The 6,806-nt window shown below is 43.5% G+C and overlaps 1 protein-coding gene across 3 annotated transcripts in view; it reads left to right on the top strand.

Moving 5' to 3' along the window:
* The window catches only part of Nbdy (negative regulator of P-body association), a 95,557-nt gene that overhangs the window by 46,492 nt on the left and 42,259 nt on the right, over positions 1-6,806 (top strand). The window contains exon 3 of one of the 3 annotated variants that reach the window (XR_007344866.1): positions 2,744-2,922. The gene's annotated coding sequence lies outside the window, so the exon portion shown is untranslated. Of the gene's footprint in view, positions 1-2,743; positions 3,078-6,806 lie in introns of those variants that run through there. The other 2 variants (XR_007344865.1, XM_048796716.1) reach the window with 2 other exon arrangements.

Here is a 6,806-nt window from a genome sequence, read left to right as displayed (position 1 = left end):
TTTATTGCTTTGCAAGCAAAGGAGAAACACAGAGGACTCCTATCCAGAGGCTGTGATTCTGCCCATCAGCAGGAAAAAGGGGGGTTTTTTTTTTTTTTTTTTTTTTTTTTTTTGTGGTACTGGGGATTGAACTCAGGGGCACTCACCACTGACCCACATCTCCAGCCCTTTTGAATTTGATTTAGAGACAGGGTCTTACTGAGTTGCTTAGCGCCTCACTTTTGCTGAGGCTAGCTTTAAACTTATGATACTCCTGCCTCAGCCTTCCATGCCCAGTGGGACCCCGAGCTTTTACAGAGATGATTCAAAGGCTACATTCTATGTGTTCTCTGTTGGAGTTGTAATTCACTTAATTGGGAATTAATTAATTAATTAATATAATTAATTAATTAAAATAATTAATTTGTAATTAATTTGGGAATTAGTCATTTCTGAGATCTTCTCTTACCATCCCCAAAGTCTGGATTACTTTGTTCTAAAGGTGGGTCTGTACTCAAGGACAGATAAATCTGCCTAAAATGGGGAAGAAAGGTAATCCTGTTTCCCTTGAGATTAGAGAGGGGGAGAGATTAGGGAGGAGCAGGGAGAGAGAAAGAGAAAGAGAAAGAAAAATGTTTTGAAAATAAGTTGCAGTGACAGAGCTGCAAGGGACAAAGCATAAAGTGGACCACTGTTACACTGGTGTTCTCCAAACTAAAACTGTTTATATCAGTAATCTCTTTCAGCCATATATAGAAATAACAAATTTAATTGGGGACTTATTTATGTTATTTAATATTTTGTAATTGGATAAAAATGACCTGTCATCAATAAGTGATATATAAAATTTTGTGTTTCTCTTTACACTGGGATGAAAATTTAAATGTATTTTTGGAGGGCAAAAAGGAGAGCCTAATTAATTTAAAGGTTAACAATATGGAACATGAAAACATTTTGCCAACTTTTAAAATTTTTTCACAAAAAGAAATGATAAAAGCTCTAGTTTTTGTTTGATCCATGTTTCAGATATAATCTTTATTGTGTCAAGAGCCCCATCTTACTTGAGATAAGTTCCCCTCTCACACTACTCAATGTTAGGATGGCTCTAAAGTAGGCCAAATTTAAGCTTATTTAAAGTTGGGTTCAAAAGATGGATTTTTATTGTAACATTACTATGATCTCAAAATAACCTGGAGATATAATGCAAAGCTACATAAAGGTTTTTGTAAATTATAAAAGACTATAACATTATAAGAGATTTTTTTTTGTTTGTTTGTTTGTCTTTGTGGTGCTGGGGATCAGAACCCAGGGCCTTGTGCAGGCAAGGCAAGCACTCTTGTCAACTGAGCTATATCTCCAGACCTGTAAGAGATTTTTTAAAAGTAAAATTTGTAAGGGGTCTAAGTAATTTTTTAAATTTGTTCTAATTAGTTATACACTACAGCAGAATGCATTTCATCTCATGTAATTGAGTTGAGAAATTTATGGATATTTGTGGAGGCAAAATAGATACCAAAGATCTATATTAGTGTTATTTTAAAATTGTGTTTCTTGGGCTGGGGTTGTAGCTCAGTGGAAGAGCGCTTGCCTCACATGTGTGAGGCACCAGGGTTAAGTCTCATTACCACATACAAATAAATAAAATAAAGGTCCATCAATAACAAAAAAAATATTTTAAAAAATAAATAAATAAAATTATGTTTCTTTGTTCAAAGCTATTATATAAACTGAATGTTTTTGTTAATTTCATTTTGTATTTTCCTTGTAGAACTTTATAACTTTTTCCTGTTAGTGTTTTTAAAAAGTATATTTTAAAAGTATATATTTAAAGTATATTTTGAAATAAGTCATCACAAATAGGACTCCAACATTAAGACTGAAACAAAAACTAGGGCCAAGGAAAAAACAGCCAACAATTTGGGCCTTGCCCTCTAAGGTCAGTCAGGACCCAGAGAATGATGGGCCCTCTCTGGGCCCTGCAACTCTGGAGAGTCACCCAATCTGTGGATCAGAGAGAAGGAGAGGACCCTAGAGAACAGGAAGCCAACCAGTGCACATTCTGCAAAAAGGAGGGTAATTGGATAGGGAAATGTCTCTAATCCTTCCAGGGGAAGTCACACATGGTCAGTAGGACTCTGATCCATCCTAGCAGATGGCACAGCTGGTAGAAGAAGACAAAAGAAATCAAGAGGCTTTGCACACATTCCCGAGATTGATCTCTAAGAAATCTTAGCTGACTCTTAACAATAGATAGGAACAAGGTCTGTTTTGACCAATTTGATTTTAAATACGTGGTAGGATAATATAACCAAAATTACAGTCCTACATGGATATTTAAAAGAAAGGGCATGGGGCTGGGTTTGTGGTTCAATGGTAGAGTGCTCGCCTAGCATGGACGAGGCACTGGGGTCCATCCTCAGCACTACATAAACGTAAAATAAAGATATTGTATCCACCTAAAACTTAAGAACAAATATTAAAAAAAGGGCAATAATTCTTTTAATGTAACTGGAGATGTACATTTATGTCAGACCTCCCAAGAGTAAGTAAACCTGGAAGACATAAAGAAAGTTTTTTTTTTTTTTTTAAATACAGGAATGCCTGATGGATGTGTTTATTCTGACTCAGTTTAAGAAAGTCTTCCTAACCTCCTATGATTATTATAAACTGCTTCTCAGACTTCCTTTCTCAAATTTGCAGTTCCTCACTTCCATCCTGGCGACTTGATTTTTTTAATATTTATTTTTTTATTTGTTCTTTTTAGATATACATGACTGTAGAGTGTATTTTGACATATCATATATACATGGAGTTGACAACTTGATTTTAATCAAGACCTGGAGAAGAGATAGTCTGCAATCAAGCTGGAAAGGACCTTACCAAGTGCTCCTGATCACTGGGATGGCTATCTGAACTGCTAAAAAGGGGAAAACTTATTACCAGGTGTGATTTCCAACTCTAAAAGTTTATGTCCAGGATAGATGACAATACTTTTGGTGCAATGAAAATGAAACCAAAAGGTATAAAAAGAAAAACGGGATTTGTGAGAAATAGTCTGGTGGTTCATTTTCCAAATGTACTATTTAGCCTTAATTGGATTCAATTGTAGACTTCCCTTTTGTCTGCCCTAATTCTATTATTAGCTAATCAAGTAGATTGTACCTTTGAATTCTTCCTATCAGGATTGAGAGGCAGTACCTGATTGGGGATAAATGTTAGTGGACTGCCCACCCAGGTGTGCTTGCTTGTAGGATTCCCTTTGAGAGTGCACCATTCTGCAGAAATCACTTTGCCTGATCTACCCACTTTTGATCATGTGTTTGTTTTCTTATGGTACCTCATTATTTCTAACATATGTCATTTATGGAGCTACTCTGTTTTCCTAGTACAAATGAAGTTATCACCCAGGCCTGAGGAGAAGGTGTGAAAGGGGGGCTTACTCTGTAGTCCTGGGTAAACAGCCCACCCCCAACCTCTCCCACATGTAGTAAGGACAGAAAGAATCCTCTTCATTAGCCTCTGTTCCCTAGTTCCCTAGCCTAATGCAGGTCCCCTGGTGAAAGTCAGGCCAACTTTACAGGAGTCAGACTGGAGTAAGTTGCTAGCTGCCTGCTCCCAGGGTAACTCCTATCTCTCATCCTGTACCTAGAGGTTTGCAGTGGTCTTTTATGGATGCTTTGGCTGGGCTAGCCCAAGGAGGTGTGGACACCCCTTAAGCCCCAGGTCTTGGTGAAAAAAATCCAGAGTTGCAGAGCTGCGGCAAAACCATAAGCCAGGTAGCACTGTTGTCCAGTAGTGTTGCCCCCCACCCCCCCTTGAAGATTAAAAACCTGAGAAATGAGGAGGCAAGCATAGAAAGCAAGTTTTATTTAAGAGAGAGAACAGAAGACTTCTCTGGAAAGAAGCCAGGACCCAGAGCTGGTGCCCCCAGGAGTGGGGGAGTCTTGTCTTCTTATAGACCCCCACCCTCTCTTTTCAGCGCACTGCCCCAAAAGAGCTACTCAGGGGGTAATTGCTCCTGTTGGGAAATATGATCCTTCCTATCCCCTGGAGGTGTTAGCAACTGGTTGATGGGAAGCGCAATCTACCCATTTCCTTTTCTTTGATAATCAGCTATCTGCCCTTTGCCCAGGACACCAAGACAAACATCTGGCAATGTGGGAGCCAGCCTACCATTTGATCCTGGAGTGGAGTCAGTGAGTCCCAGGATGTGTCCCTGCCCTTTTCCTTCTTGCAATAGCAGGAGTTAAACCAAATACTCTCTTCCCAAGAAAGAGGGAAATGCAAGTGGCTGCCAAGCTGCTGGAAAATAATTCCTGCAAGGTCTCCACCTCTCTGGTTCATGGTCAGCAGATAGTCTGAAACTGGAGGTTCAGGATGGGGCTTGTTGGCCCATTTCTTGATGAGTATTTCTGTTCCTAGGTTTTAGGCTTTTTTTTTTTAAGACACAAAGGGCGGGGTAGCGTGGGAGGGACAAGGATAGAGTTATATTTGAGATTCATGGAGTCATACCGCCATCAAGCGGAATATGTTTCTGGTGATTAGAGCCCAGCAGTGGGCAAAAGCCAAGGTACTAATATAGCCACCGCCGTCACTCCACAGTCATCCAGAGTGAAGGTGGACGATTAAGCCCTGGCTGGCACTTGTCTAGAGCTCCTTCCGAGGTCGAAGGGAACCCTGGCTCCTCCACCAGGGTACACAGTCTGGCAGTAGGCGGCCCGCCATGGCTGCCACAGGCTGCTGTCTTCCCGACGAGGAAAGGGGCCTCAGCATCACGGCTACCCCAGGCAGGGGCACCTGCAACTCCTCAAACAGACCCCAGACCCCAAGGCCAGACCTGAGCTCAGTCAGCAGCCAGCGGCTTCTCCTGGGCCCTCCCTAAAATGGCGCTGCGGGAAGCTCCGCCCCCTGGGCTGGTTGGTGCAGCACAGCTGCCTGCAGGGTCCCAGGGCTCCTGGATCTGTTGCTTTCCCTGGGTAGGGTCCCGAGGGCATGCAGTCTTCTCCCTATATTTTGGACCCCTGGTCAGATAGACTTTGCTAGGCCTAAGTCTAGCCTTCCCAGACCGTCCTTGCTCTCACATTCCCATCTCACACCAACTTGGTGCCAGGCTGCTGGCACAAGGTAAGTGTCCCTTGTGCCTGGGCTTTTCAGAAACCATTTCTGCTAGATGGAACCGTGGTTCTACAAATGACAGTAACTACTTACCTTACTTCCCATCGTGGCTCCTCTCCTCCATTCGTGGCTTGAAAAGCACCAGACACAGCACCCCGCCCCCCCTTTGCCACCCCGCTCTTCATCAGGGTTGCTGATGTCCTGCAGTTTGGCCCATTTGGGGCTTAACAAGGCTGTACCCTTCTTCCTTCCCTCTGGATTCACCCCTTGGTAGGGGTCCCTTTTTTCCATGTGTTTTCCAAATGTCCTCCACTGGCTCCTGGAGGTGCCAGGGTGGTTGGGGGATGTGTGTGTGTGTGTGTGTGTGTGTGTGTGTGTGTGTGTTGGGGGTGTGAGCATTTACATTCCCTTAGGAAGCTACATGTCCCACCTGTACAGGAACCTGGGCCTCCTTTTCTTTGGTATGCACTTCACTTCTCCCTGGGTAGAAACTCCCTGTAACCAAAGGAACAGGGATCTAGGGCCAAAGCTGTTAAGTCCAGGAAGGGGTGTGGAAGTGATTACAACATACCACAAAACCTCTCAGGTCAGGGTGGTTAGAAGAGATTCCCTCTGCCCTCAGGATACCTCCCTGATAGGACCCCAGGCACTCCTCTGTGCCTCAGGTGGTTGTGTCCCCTGTGGTGGGTTTCATGATTTTGTTTGTTAATATAACACATTCTTACATGTTCCCTAGGTGCCCCAAGGTGCAGGCATGGATAGCCAGGATGGCAGGCTCCAGTCCCATTAGGAGCAGGTGTCTGTATCATGCTCTGTGATTCTAGGTCCCCTCTGTGCTTTATCCCTTAGGGTGGGGTGGAGGTTGTGGGGGGTGGGTAGAAGTGGGAAGTTAGAGCAAGAAGCACAGTGCCTTCTATGAAAGTGGGGAGACTAGGGCCTATGAGTTATCCCCGTGCATAGATCTCTCCCTCTCTACCTGAGCACTAGGGACTCCTAATTATTCACCCTGGAAATTAAGTAAGAAGTGGAGGTGATAGATAGCAGAGTGGGAATGGGTAGGAGGGAGTGTGTTTGTGCAAGTATGCCTGTGTGTGTGTGTGTGTGTGTGTATGTGTATGTGTATGTGTGTGCACAGAGAAAGATAGACCCAGTTGAAGGGTTAAGTCAATTCTTGGTCACTTTGTGAGAGTTTCTTAAGCTCCACTCAACACTCAGTGCCTGGAAAGCAGTAGGCCTGGTGCATCATTCTCCAATATGCTGTAAGTCTCTTCTCTTCCTGGAAGTATAGGCTACAGTAAGAACACACTGAACTCTAGGCAAAATAATATAACTTATCAGAGCATCCCAGCATCCTGTAGTATCCTGTGGGTCCTTCAAACTTTGGTTCATGCTTCCACTCTAAGATGTTGCTTAAAGTAGGGCAACATTAAATATGGGGAGAAGAAACAAAAATCCAGCAGCAGCCAGGTACGGTGGTGCACACTTGTAAACCCAGTGGCTCGGGAGGCTGAGGCAGGTGGATTGTGAGTTCAAAGCAGCCTCAGCAACAGCGAGGCACTAAGCAACTTGGTGAGATCCTGTCTCTAAATAAAATACAAAATAGGGCTGGGGATGTGGCTCAGTGGTTGAGTAATCCCCAGTACCCCCCATCCACCCCCCAAAAAGCCAGCAGCAAATGCACCTGAGAACAGGAGCCACCTCCATCTACTGTC

Source organism: Marmota marmota, unplaced genomic scaffold (genome assembly GCF_001458135.2).
Source record: "Marmota marmota marmota unplaced genomic scaffold, marMar, whole genome shotgun sequence".
Taxonomy (NCBI): Eukaryota; Metazoa; Chordata; class Mammalia; order Rodentia; family Sciuridae; genus Marmota; species Marmota marmota.
This window is presented reverse-complemented; position numbering and strand designations above follow the sequence as displayed.